Genomic DNA, 14,810 nt, shown 5'->3' on the forward strand with positions numbered 1-14,810 from the left:
TTGTGTATGTAGTTGAATGGAAGACAAATCCTAACCTAAACCTGTGTAAACGAATAATATTGGCGAATTGGAGTCGCAAATCAAATCGGTTTAAATTGAATTGGAACAAAGGAAAAAGAAAGACAATTGCAGAGAACCGATTGTGTCCGATTTACACATGTTTATGTCTGTGTGTGTGTGTGCTAAGAAACGATAGTGCAGTTATTTACAAAGTTTGTAAAGAATTTTTGGGATTTACAACAAATTTTGTTTTAAATATAATCTGATTGTGGATTAAATTTAAAGCTTAGCTGCTGAAAATCCATAAAGAAAACTTTTTTGGAATTGGGACGCTTATGTAAATGTCCAGTGTAACTGTTTACTACGCTAGAAGTAATTTTTAAATTAACTCACACTCACACACACTTTCACTCAGACATTTCCCTACGCAATTCGGAACTTTTAACTAAAAAACAAGACTCAAATTACAAAAAAAGATAAATACGAAAATAAATACTGAAAACAATAAAGCGCCAACAATTTGTGTTATTCTTCAAACAAGCTGCTGACGGAATTAACACACCAGCGAGTGCAACAACAGCAAAGACTACGCAAATGGATGCGCAACAACAAGAAGAAGCACAACGTTACATCAACGTTGCCTTGCGTGAAATCAACACCGGCAACTATGATAATGCCATTAAACTGCTTAGAAAGGCAAAGGAGCTCTACCCCGATTCGCAGGCAGACGAGCTACAAGAGCTGCTAACCAAATTAAACGCCAGCGCTACGGCAACACAGCAGCAAAGCGCCGAAGGGGCCACCACCTCGGGATATGCTGCCACTGATAATGCAGCTTATGGCAGTGATTCACCCACACGCCTGCGTCAGCGTTGTCAAAATTCCCAAAACAAAAACATCAACAACAATAGCGATGCCAGTGCTCCGCATGGCTACACCAGGGACCAACTGGATTTGGTGAAGCGCATAAATAAATGCAAGAATTTCTATCAAGTGTTGAATGTGTCGCGCACCGCCACGGATTCGGACATTAAACGCGCCTATAAGCGGCTCGCATTGCAATTGCATCCGGACAAGAATCAGGCGCCCGGCGCTGCCGAGGCTTTTAAACTACTAGCCAATGCAGTGGCAGTGCTTACCGATGAGCGGCGTCGCAAGGATTACGATGCATCCGGCGCAAATACGTTGACGACACACGCCAGCAGCACGAATTTGGGTGCCAACCATCAACACGAACACTATAACGGCGCTTATTTTCATGGTGGCACTACTTTTGAATCGGCCTTCGGCGATGATATCACTGCAGAAGAGTTATTCAATATATTCTTTGGCAACTTTCCGCCACATGCACGCCCATCGCAAAGGCGCCCTTATCAGCCGGCTAATCAGCGTCAACCACAGGAGCGTAATCAACAACCAAGCTTGGCTTTTGGTTTGATTTTGGTGTTGATTTTGATTTCGATGTTTTCGTCATTCCTTACATCCGATCCATTTTACAGTTTGGTGCAGTCGAGGTGAGTTTTGTGTTTCCCGTTGTTTTACTCACTCAATTTCTTATTTTGCGTTTGTGTATTGATTTTATTGCTTTTTTATATCTTCCGTGTTTCGTTTATTTCTTCATATATTTTTACGTTGTCATTTATTTGCTCTGAGTGTCCAAGCTTAAATAGAATGCAAAATAGTAATTCGATAAGAAAGCAAACTTCTATAAATTTTTCCACCGTTACCAAGCCAGTTGAGTTTACGTAACCGGAATTGATCTGGATTTATATCTGGACAAAAAGCACCTCTCTCCTGTCGAAATTATAAATTTGGTTCTATTCCCTATTTAATGAGTGATCTATTTCAAGGTTCCCTCGTTTTTTAAGAAACAATTGGCATTTATTTTTTGAAAAATTTTTCTTTCAAATGTTTGTCATCCGTTGAGTCCAATTTTGAATGACTCGATCGAGCATTTCGAGAGGTAACTAGCGAACAACTCCCTTGAAGACTTATTCAAAAGCCCGAATCGAAGCGGAATTGACCGCTAATAACGTCTATAGACTTTACATATTCACACTGAAAAAAGTATAACGGTATGATATCACACGTGGGTGGCCAATCGACTCGCCCAAAACGTGAAATTATTTCCTCACCAAAGTGTTCTCTCAATAGATTCATTGGTTGATGTGATGTGTGGGAAGTGGTGAGGCTGTTAAAAAAATTACCTCTGCTTGGATCACCCGTAAATAGTTTACTTGTCAGACCAACATCTAGGAAAGTTGTTTTCGTCTGTTCTTGTGTCGTTATTTGCGATCTTTTGTCTTCGTCCATCCATCTGTTTCTTTTGTCGGAAAAAAATCCGATTTGGAAATATTGCCAGTTCTTTATCAGGTAATTTTTTTTCATATCAGAAATACTGGCAGTGATCTAGTGCCTTTCGTCGTACCATATGATCAAAATTGACCCGGATTGACAAAAAAAAAAAACATTTCCACCTACATATTTTAATTCAAATATTTTACGACTTTAAAATTGAGCCAATACAAGCATGACAACGTTTAATCCGATTTTCCATACAATTGTTACAAGCCTCGGCTGTGGTGACCTTTACTGGCTTCACAGAATTTTGGATTTTTCGATTTAAATCCATTTTTGGAGCGCCATTCACTAGATTATTGGAAAGATTTGACGTTATATTAATAAACCGACGTCTCGTCACCAGTAATTTTGAAATTTAGGGTCCTCAGCTGCTTTGTCTAGCATCTTTTGGGATGTATACTTGACCTCGGTTTTTCAAAAGACTCATGTCTTTTGGTACTAGGCTCTCATTGACACGTTTCATACCTAAAACATTATCCAAAATGCGCTGAGTCGATCTATAAAAGATCTTGAGATCCTCTGCTAACTCTCTGATGCCAACGGATGGAAACCTAAGTAATTTCCGATTATAGGACTCATGGTAACTTTATTGAATTCACTTCACTTCAGGTCTGGTGATTGTGAAGGTTCAGAACCTAACCTGACCCTAGTCATTAATGCTCGATAGTGGAGCCAAATAGTTCCTGATGAATTGAATATCATTCATACGAACCTCAGACTATTGAATAATGTTGCTGCAACGACCCACCCTGTAAGCGGAGGCATTCACGTTTTTATTTGCGCGGGATTTTGTTGTGAAAGTAAACACCGCCTATAAATGGATTTGTGAAATCTGCACACCGATGCATTCTCCCCTGAAGCAAGGCCAGCTGAGGCAGATGAAAAATACAAAAAAAAACTGAATTTAAAATTAATGCCACCACTAAGCCGCTGGCCAGCTGTCACCTGTCGCGCTCATTTCAGCAACGAGGCTTTCCCGCGCTCTTGAATATTCCATTTTGCGTTCTGTTTAACCTGGGCACATACGGTGGTAGGGAAGTGCGTGTGTATGCACTAAAATTCCCCACCCTTGGCAAATGTATTTAATGCGTTTTTGTTGTTGTTTTTCTTCATTCATTCATTCATACGTTTACATGTATCTTTTGCCACTATAAGCAAGTTAAATTCGACTAACCACAATTTTCTTCGTCGCTTAAAAATACAATGAAAACAACCACTTTTGCCACCATATATACAAACACACGTGCATACATACACGCTAATAGCAAATATCCCGTGCAACGTGAGACGCAACACCTCTCCGTGCCGTATTATGTAAAGACAAGCTTCAGCGGCGATTATCAGGGCTCATTGGGACGTTTAGAGAATTCCGTCGAGGAGGATTTCATCTATACGATGAAACAGAACTGTTATCGCGAACGCAGCTACCGTAAGTAATCATAAATATTTATGGCCAACACAGACCAATAGCAATAAAAAACAACAACAAACTTTTCCTCTACTTCTTGGTTATCGGCTGCCTGTGTTGACTAACATCCTTCGTCATCCACTTACCGCGGCGACCAACTTTAACCTCACTTCCGCAATCACCGGATTTGCAACTTTCGCCTGTGTTGCTTGCTTGGTTGATACGTTGTGGTGGTTGCGGCGACTTGATGATTGCGCCACACATCGGCATGCAGGTGAAGGCATGATGGCACGTGCACGCAGTTACGGCAGCAGCATGAAGTTCGCACAGGCACAAGCACTGAAAATGCCATCATGTGAGAAGCTATCGAAAATTGGCATAACACGCTATTCGCTTTACTAAGTGTGTGTGCAGTTGCTGACGCCAGCGAGAGCATGGAGTATGGAATTGTAATGGCAACGTGCGGCAATCGCGCATAATTACTCGAATTAGAATTATTGGAGTTGATGAAATTACGCTTTTTGATTTTGAATGCGACCGAACTATTAATGCAATATATGCTCATAAAAATTATTGTGTGTTATATTTACAGTATTGGCTTAAGCCTGGTAACCAATGCGTATATATACATACATTCGTGTATATCAATTTAATTATAGAAACATATAAATAAAAGCAAATAATTATCGAAAACTTGAATGGCTGATTATTAAGCCCTAAATTATTATGTATTCATAAAACATCCTCTTCAAAATTTATGCGTCCATCAAACAGGAAAGCGTAGTTCGTTTACTCGGTATCGTTAGAACAATCTATTAAACACAAATTGTCGTTTACGAGACTCAAAGTCATAGTATTAATATATAAGTGTCAATTCGATAAATTAGTGTAATTTGGAGAAGTTAATTGCAATAAATAAATGAAATACTTCAACTTCTTTCAAAGTAGTTGTAAAACGGCGTATTGTTTTTTCCAGTGATTGCTTAGGCAGTGAATTTAGACCCACAATTATATATATGTATTTAAATGCTCTCAATATTTGTTCACGCTTCTCCTTTCCTATTTCTCTTTTACACTTAATTTATAACAGAAAATATCACAAAAGTTTTGGTTTTAAATGATTCCTTAAAATTGATTAATTTTTTCTAATTAAAGAAAAACACAGATACTTCAAATTTAATGGGTATATTTATTATCATTTGAAAGAACATTCTTTGGAATTTATTTTTTAACGACTATCTCTTTTAAATTTTGGCCGCGATTACGTCTCAGATGGTTCATCCGTTGAGTTCAATTTTCGATGACTCGTTCAAGCATTTCCAATAGCAATTGGCAAATGAAACGCGTTATGTTTTGCTCCAAGGCCTGAATCGAAGCATACCCATACCCATTGAGCCAGAAATGGGCCTCCTCGCTGAACAAAATTTGGCTCGAAAACGTCGGATCTTCTTGGAACTTTTCAGTTCTTGCACAAGCTGTATTTTGTAGGCTTTTAATTTAAGATTTCGACGCTAAATGCGCCAAGTCATTTCATAAGTTAGTCCGAAAACAAGTATTACAATAGCACAAAGCATTGAGTAAAGGTCGGGAAATAATCGAAAACTTGACTCATGCGAGTCATCCATCCAGATCTGTTAAAGACGATAACATGAAATTAATCAAAGAAACAGAGCTTTAAAATCGACGTCAGAGAAATAGCAGAGCATCTCTTATGTACCGACTCAACACTTTTTGGTTAATATTTTGGGTATGAAGCTTGTGACTTTATGAATATGACGTTCAAATTGTTCAAGAATCTAGCGATCAGTACGAATACGGTCAGTAACGAATACTACTTGTCTGTGTGCAGCAGTTCGTTATTAGATTTTTCACCACGATAATGAGCCGTCAGATTCTACCATGATTTGAATTGTTTTTTCCCCAAACACGTAAAAGGAGTAATCGCACAATCATCATATTGGCTTCTTGTGATTTTGCTCTTGAAACTGAAAAATCGCCTTCGTCGAACGCGCCATAAGTTCATAAGCTATTAAAAGTCATTCGATGAATGTCATCCCAACGAGGATTATAGCAGGTGGATTAAGTGTTTGCCTACTTGTATTGGCTCAAAGGAGCCTATTCTGAAGGCAATAAAAAAGGTACCATATCTTTCACTTTTTCAATATTTTCACCAGTTGAAGAGGTCAAAGATCGTCCTGAACGAGGCGTATCTTCAACGATCTTTCGACCGTCTTTGAAGGTATCCCCTTCGTTCCGATGACTGACTCGTTCTTGTGATTTCAGAACAATCAAGGAGAAGGCGAGGTCTCAGAATCGACAGCATTCCATCGACCAGATTTCCATCTTCTATATATGACACCTTAACCTCCATTGTCCTGTATGCAACATTACGAACTACGTCTTTGGAGAGCCTCATAAGCTGTCTGAATCTTTACATAGAAGCATGCTTCCAGAAAAAGCTGCTCGTACGATATATAGTATTATGGTATCCTATATTACAAGTATGCATATATTGATATACTACATCCAAATTTGATTTTAACCCCGAAGATTTGCCGACATGAAACGAGCTCCGAAAAGATATTAATCGCCTCTTCTCATAAATACTCAAATCTACTCATACCACAATACCTAATTACTTACTTTTTGAGTTACCTTAGAAATCCTATAATGTAACAATAATAATAAGTTCTTCAAGCTCGTTTGGGACTGATTGGCAAAGTCAGTGGTTTACGGAATATCTCACATCCTCACAACAGTTTAGTTGAGATTCAAAGTCACCATGGTATTTGCTATTTAGGCACGAACACCAGTTCACTGAAATCGATACTATACGTAGTCAAATTTCAATATCAAAGTGTGGACCAAAACGCTTGTAGACCTATGAAAATAGCCTCGGAGCTTACTAAACAACAGCGGCGACTGGGCGCGAAATTGACATTTGCCCGCACTGTGTTCATAGGCAGCCGGAGGCAACGAGACGAAAGAATAACAAAACGTTGCAACTGCAAACAAATAGGCGACCTAAAAACAAAAATAAAGAGTGGAAAATTGACTTACAAAAAAATGCAAAAGTGAAATGCGGAACGATTTTGCCAATGGACATCCAACGAGTATTGGAACGGAAGCAGCGGGGGGTATAGAGGCGCATGTTTGCGTTTATTGCAATTTTCTCTTTGGGCAAAGGGACCAAGCAATTGTGTAATAAAAGGGTAAATCGTTTTCTGTCTACTTCTAGCTTTTTAATAAATTTAACGCCATCACGCCTCGCAACGCAACCGGTCACAACTCTCTACAAATGACTCAGTTCATTTACAAACGCACACACATACACACATGTATACAATATTGCATACAAATGTATATTTATATTTACCTTTGTGCCAACACCACGACCATTGGCGTCTATTAGAGGGTCCTAATGATGGTTTGATAGCGAGAAACCAAGGACAATTGCGGAATATAAAAAAAATAACAACATTGGGAATGGAAATGGAAAAGGAAAATAACCATTAAGTCCGACACTTCTATTCCCACAGCGCAGCAATTCGTTGACACAAAGTGAGTGGATCACCCTTTCAGTTGGCCTAATAGGGTTGACAACCAGGATAGACCACATTTGCACCGATAGTGTGTTTGTGTGTGTGTGTGTGTGTGTGTGTCTGTGCAAGCTTTTGCGTGCGTGTATTTGCATCAGGACTCCATATTAAATGTGTTTAAATAAAAGTTCAAGCAATATGGCAGTTCGACATGAGAAATCCAAATAAAAGCAAGAGGAAAGAGATTATGTATGAAAATGAGGCAAATGACTTGGAAAGGAAATAAAAATGGGACGTGCAGTGGCGGCAAATGTATTCTAGATTAAACTAAAAAAATACAAAAGATGAAGTAAACAAAAGCAGGGAATGAAACTAGTGTGAGCGCTGCTATGAACTAGAAAAACAGCAAAGCATGAAAGAATATGAAGAATTGGACTCGAAATGTAACAGTGCACTAACTTAGATATTTATCTTAATATATGTACATATGCAATTACATACACACACATACACGCACAACCATACATATGTACTTGTAGAGGTATAAATAAAAGCAGGACTGCCGCTCCACTTCACCAGCGACTGACTCGAAAATATTACGGATGCGTCGTGTAAATAAAGTGCAGCAATTGACTTTCTGCTTTCAGCTCCTTCTCTATCTTTGCTTACTTTATTTTTTACATATTTTTTATATTTATTCTGCTTTGCTTGCTGGAAATCTCCAGGCGTTTCACGTAGCCGCACAGCGTGCATTAAGTAAACAAAGTTAAATTTACAAACCCAACAGTGAGCGAATCCGAATCATTCCGCCGTGTGTGTTGCTTGTATGTGTAAACTGGTGTAGTTGGCATAAAGAATTTCTACTTTGACAAACTCGCTTGGTTTTGATGCGACTCGAATAATGTAACTTGCTTGGTAACGGGTGATTTTTTTGAGGTTAGGATTTTCATGCATTAGTATTTGACAGATCACGTGGGATTTCAGACATGGTGTCAAAGAGAAAGATGCTCAGTATGCTTTGACATTTCATCATGAATAGACTTACTAACGAGCAACGCTTGCAAATCATTGAATTTTATTACCAAAATCAGTGTTCGGTTCGAAATGTGTTTCGCGCTTTACGTCCGACAAATTTTGTTCAGCGATGAGGCTCATTTCTGGTTGAATGGCTACGTAAATAAGCAAAATTGCCGCATTTGGGGTGAAGAGCAACCAGAAGCCGTTCAAGAACTGCCCATGCATCCCGAAAAATGCACTGTTTGGTGTGGTTTGTACGCTGGTGGAATCATTGGGACCGTATTTTTTCAAAGATGCTGTTGGACGCAACGTTACGGTGAATGGCGATCGCTATCGTTCGATGCTAACAAACTTTTTGTTGCCAAAAATGGAAGAAACTGAACTTGGTTGACATGTGGTTTCAACAAGATGGCGCTACATGCCACACAGCTCGCGATTCTATGGCCATTTTGAGGGAAAACTTCGGACAACAATTCATCTCAAGAAATGGACCCGTAAGTTGGCCACCAAGATCATGCGATTTAACGCCTTTAGACTATTTTTTGTGGGGCTACGTCAAGTCTAAAGTCTACAGAAATAAGCCAGCAACTATTCCAGCTTTGGAAGACAACATTTCCGAAGAAATTCGGGCTATTCCGGCCGAAATGCTCGAAAAAGTTGCCCAAAATTGGACTTTCCGAATGGACCACCTAAGACGCAGCCGCGGTCAACATTTAAATGAAATTATCTTCAAAAAGTAAATGTCATGAACCAATCTAACGTTTCAAATAAAGAACCGATGAGATTTTGCAAATTTTATGCGTTTTTTTTTTTTTTTAAAAGTTATCAAGCTCTTAAAAAATCACCCTATATAACCTAAAAGGGTACATAAAGTTTTCCAAGAAGTTTGTAACAGCCAGAAAGTAATGTCGGAGACCCTATAAAGTATTGAGTCATTTACGAATATATCGAAAAAGTCCCCCAGTTTTTGTGATAACCATCTGAAATATTACATAAACTCTTTCTTTCCCAAAAAGCTGCTTATTAAACCACCGGTCTACTATACATAGTATATAGCTCCATAGGTTCAGTTATGTCGTGGATCTGATCCTCGCACCAAATGTGACAAAGAATCCCACTTGGACAGCTGAGAATGATGATCGTTTGTGATTCCCAAAACTCTTAAATATGGATCACAAGACCCTTATTGATTGACGAAGCCTTTTTGTCTATCATAAGTTAGTTAAGGCGGCTAATATCAACCCAGCAACTACGCCAAGTTCGCCGCAGATGTCTACCCAGATGTTTGAATCTCAGTCTGGCAAAAGCTGGACAGTAGAGAAGAAAGTCTAAATGATTCCACTTCTATACAGTTTGTCAATTTGCATTCGACAAGATATGTAGCCTTACTACGTCTAAACCTAATGAACATAGTGTAATCAGAATGCCAAACATGACGGCGGTGTAAACCGAAGCTAAGCGCAAGTTCTTCAGAAACGTTTCACCTTGGGTCAGCAGGATATCGGAGCCGCACAAATTTTGATTGTTTATCAGCGATTGCCAAGCTCACGGGAAATCCATATATCTAACGCTTGAGCTCAAGAGGACAGTGGTCATATAAACTGATCGGTCGAAATCAAATATTTGTAGTAAAAAACTTTTATTTTATTGGACAATATATTTTACAGAAAATTGTTATAGAAGATTGCCCAAACCAACATCTATAATTCCAGTATAGTTCAGTTTTAAGGAAGCGGTTTGAAATCAACAACTTTCGAGAGCAATAATTTACCAAATCTACGAGAGTTTGAGAAACCTGCAAAGTCAGGTGTCTTTCTTGTTTGCATTCCGCTTCGGATCTAAGGTACCTAACCCTGAAACGATATATTTTTCAAGTAGTTGGAATTGAAATTTTCATTTTGTCTATCTGATAATAAGAAAAAAGCTAGAACTAGTATTAACACTAACAACAATGTCAGCCTCGAAATTCTACGCAAAATAACTCTTGCTAACAGGCGCTACTTCGCACTAAGAAGGCAATTGAGAAGTACAGTTTTTTCTTGACGTAAAAAACCTAAATTCTACAAGTCACTCATCATCCCCGTCCTGCTATATGGCGTAGAGGCATGGACTGATGAGCCGACGTTGCGAGTTTTAGAGATAAAAGGTTCTGCGGATGATTTGTGATCCTTTGCGCATTGCCCACGGCGAATATCGCATTCGATGGAACGATGAGTTGTACGAGTTACACGGCGGCATTGACATAATTCATCGACTTATGAGACGGCGGCTATGTTGGCTATGTCATGCCGTCCATATGAATGAAAAAACTTGACGCAGTACCCGCCGGGGGAAGCAGAGGAAGATTTCCACTCCGGTGGAGAAATCAGGTGGAGAAGCGCCTGGCTGCACTTGGTATCTCGAACTGGCGCCAAGTTGCGAAGGCCGAAGACTTTCCCATTACAATTAAGAGCTCATACTTGGAGAGAACTTCTTAGAGGTGTCTAAGAACCTACTTTTCAGAGACCCAAACGAAAAAAGGAAGTTTACAAGTACACACCAATTTTCCAATGTTGTTTTAATCAATAATAAATCACACTTTTTAATTTACTAAAATTTTTCACTGGGAAACCATTCGCACTTCTAAACACCCCCACATTCACACACATGCATCTGTATGTGTGTGTGTATGTTGGTAGTAAAGGGTTGCAAGAATTAATTCACGCTATGAATGCAACAGAGAATTTATGAATTCATCTCATAACTCGAGTTAAGCGCCGACGCTGAGTTGGAATTATGTGAATGCAGATACAGAGAAGACATTGTGAGTTGCTGTTTATCGCTAGCAGGTAGACTCAGCTCATTCATCTCATAAACAAACCCAACTCACACTCATATCATCAACCAGCAGTGAATGCAAAGCGTTAGCGTTCGCTTAGTAGTGGAATAGTGTGTGATCGTCACTTATTGTTATGTGAATTCATTGTTTCTCTCATTCTTTTAACAGAACACTGTGCACCCATAGTGTTCAGCTAAGCAAGCAAATAGGTGTATTATTACACGAGGCGATAAAAGTTGCTAATTCTCGGGCGATTCTCTTTTGCTGTCGCCCATTACCTTCACACGAGCAACTTGTGTTGCGCAACTCTGTTCGAGTTTTTTTCTCATTCTCTTTCACTTTACTTTAACCCATTGTCTACTCTTTACTTTAACCCATTGTCGTTTCTTTTTCCTTATGGGTATTTGGGCCACTCTATCACATATATTAATCAGTTCTGACAATTAAGAAATACATTTTATTCATAATTCAAAATTAAAACAAAGATTATATGACAGACTTTCACATACATATGTCACCCTTTTCACTATCGTCTGAATCAATTTGTATGGCTTTTTCCATACATTTCACAATATCTTTAATTAATTCGATTTTTTCGTCATACTCCATTTTCTAAAATATTTAAATTATATTATGTATATTTGTATACATATTTGCAAATTACTTGCCAAAAGATGAAATTAAATTTTTTAAATATATTCAAAATATTAATTTAAAAAAAATATAGGCAAATGCAACTATGTACTACGAAAGAAAGAACACGAATGCCGAAAAACGTCGCAGCGAACTGCTACGAATGAGAACACAAAGCGAGTTGCTGAACACTGGAAACTCGGCGCGATTCTCCTCTCCTCGTCGCCCCCTCGCCTATAAACCAAGAGTTGCCGAGACAAAAGTTGCTGCGTGTAATAAGCGAGTAGAGAAGATAAACGGAAGGGTTTTCCCCAGAACATGTTTGCCTGCATTGTACTGGCCGTAGACGCTTAACCGAGACAGTTTATTAAATATTTAAATTCGTCATTTGTTTTGTGTATACTGTGACTGGAAATGAACGCGAATGTAACTAATAAAAATGTGATACTTTGGAACTAAATGTTGTATGTATTTTGTGACTTAAAAAGAGTTTTTTTTTCAATTGTTCCAAAGGACAGGTTTTAGTTCTAAAATACTTTTATTTTTTATAATATTTTGTTGAATCTATTAATCCCTAAATAAACTTCATGAAAAATTGCAATAAAATTGAATATTGGAAACATTTTTTTATCCACATTCATATGCAATTATCTATGCGTATTTACATACATACTTCTTTCTAGTCGTGCAACTAGAATAACTCGAATTAACAGTTGTTAATTCACACGAACATCATTCACTCATCCAACATCCTTCTTGCACAGAATTAATTCACACCAACAGAATGAAATGCTTTGGTAGACCCATTCTACAAAGAGTGGGTCGTTACTTGTGAGAGTGCTATGAGTTGAGCGAACTCGTTGTTGTTCTCACTAATGAGACTCGGTCCTTATTTTACCCAAACATGAGAATTCATTTTTACGTTGTGTGAGTGAGTGCAAGTTGAAATTTTTGGACAGTGACTCAAAGTTTGTTTTTTGCGTATTCATGCAGCCCTTTAGTTGGCAGACAAACGACATTTACTCCGCTCCGTTTGTCAACACTGGCGCAGCACACTCAAGTCGTTTGGCCATACTTAAGCAGGAAATTTGTATGCAGTCGGATGAACGAGGACATTTCAGCAGGCACAAACCAACAATTTGCCGTTTTTCCGTCATGTGTATTGGTGTGTATGAGTGGAGCTGTGCATATGTATGTGAATGTGATAATGGGCGGGCGGGCGAATGCAAACCAGCAGCAGATGAGCTGCGAGGCGTCAATGCGCACAAATGAAATACAAATGAGACTGCTGCTCCTACCGCTGCTTCTGTCGCTGTTGTTGTTGCGGGTGTTGGTGGCACAATTTGTGAGTCAGCTCAGGCCGTTGGTGTGGCATGATCATACACAGACACTTATCATACATATCGACATAACTCGTGTTGTAGCAAAGAAATATATCCACATACATTCACACATTTATGTAAATGTATGTGTGCATGCATGTGTGCATATGTGTTAGTATATTTGTACTTTTATGTTTGGGCAAACTTGTCGCACATACTTGTGGCAGAGCACATCGTAGCGACTTCATGCTGATGATGTAAAATAATGTAAACAAATTCGGCCAAGCAGTCAAGGAATGCAGTCTTCTGGCGGACACGGATTAACTCTTATTCATATGTGCGTGCTCTACAGGCCGCACATACACACACATCAGGGATCTGCTTCCATTTGGGGTTGAATTGTGTTGTCTTTACTTACTGCTTATCGCAGTTTTAATGACTCGTTGAACTTTAGAAATGATTTTAAGGACTTAATTAGGGGATTAGACAACAAAAACTTTCCACAGCAAAATTAACATTAAATTGCAGAGCACATATTTGCATATGGTATGTAAGTAGAAGGAAGTAAACGGAGACTGAATATGGAAAACTATTTTGAGCGATGAAAATACTTTTGGAGAACACACGTGTGTGCCATTTGCCAAGGAATAAATTATATACAGTTAAACTTCTTTACCTCGAATCACCATAATCCACAAAAAAACGTCGAGTTCGAGGAAATTTGTATGAATTGATTCTCGTTTTTCCTATTACCAACCATCTGATCAAAATTGACCCGGACTGTCAATAAAAATACATTTTAATACAACTGTTGTGGTTATAACGCCAGAAACCATCACCCAAATAATTTTCAGGAATGCTGCCGAGTTTTAATAACTTTAATAGCTTTCGTGCGGTTAAAACCCGGATCCGTTCCGGTTATGTAGACCCGATTGTTGTGCGATCGCCTTTAAAATAGGCTTCTGTGGCAATACAACCATGTCAATGCTTAATCCATAGTTTCCATACCAGTTAAAAGCCTCGGCTGGGATGGTCAGCGTCATCGGTATCGGCTTCAATTGTTTTTTAGATGTATACATATAAACCCACGTCTCGTCGCCAGTAGTGATGCGTTTGATGAAGAGTCATCAGCTACGTTGTCAAATCTCACTTTTGTGACCGCCACTCGGCGTTGTACCAAAGGGGCTAGCATTGATACGCTGCATATCCAAACATTAACTAATGGAATCAATGTGTTGAGTCGATCCATAATCCATCTCCCTGATACCAACACGTTGATTTCCATCCCTGTTTCTTTAACTTTTGTAATGTTAACGTCAGTAGCAGAGGTGGATGAACGATTCGCATGAATCAAGTTTTCGATGACTTCACGAACTTCTCTGATTACGTAGTCGTGATGCCTTTGAAACACAAAATTTCAAGCAAACTCGGTTGTCAACTTTCTTTCATAATTTTTACCATGGAAGCTCTAGACAAACTTTTCGTGCCAATAAATATATGAAAACGTAGGTTCATACCGACATAAAAGAAGATTTAAATGCACTAGTCCGGGTCAAATTTGATCAGATGGTATATCCTTCTGAGGATTGTCACATCATGAGCGTGCTGCAGAATTACTTGCAGAATGCTTCATACAGTTACAATAACAACAACAAACAAGTGAAGCTAGAAACTTCGTGTGTTGGAACTATGCAGTGCGATTGCAAAGGAAA

General features: G+C 38.8%; 2 protein-coding genes across 3 annotated transcripts in view; one reads left to right on the forward strand and one right to left on the reverse strand.

Moving 5' to 3' along the window:
* The window catches only part of LOC105227766 (23 kDa integral membrane protein), a 48,868-nt gene that overhangs the window by 28,121 nt on the left and 5,937 nt on the right, over positions 1–14,810 (reverse strand). The window lies entirely within an intron of this gene.
* LOC105227763 (GTPase-GDP dissociation stimulator vimar) overlaps positions 1–14,810 on the forward strand; it is a 28,648-nt gene that overhangs the window by 9,968 nt on the left and 3,870 nt on the right. The gene's annotated exons all lie outside the window — the stretch shown is intronic.

Source organism: Bactrocera dorsalis, chromosome 3 (genome assembly GCF_023373825.1).
Source record: "Bactrocera dorsalis isolate Fly_Bdor chromosome 3, ASM2337382v1, whole genome shotgun sequence".
NCBI classification, from domain to species: domain Eukaryota; kingdom Metazoa; phylum Arthropoda; class Insecta; order Diptera; family Tephritidae; genus Bactrocera; species Bactrocera dorsalis.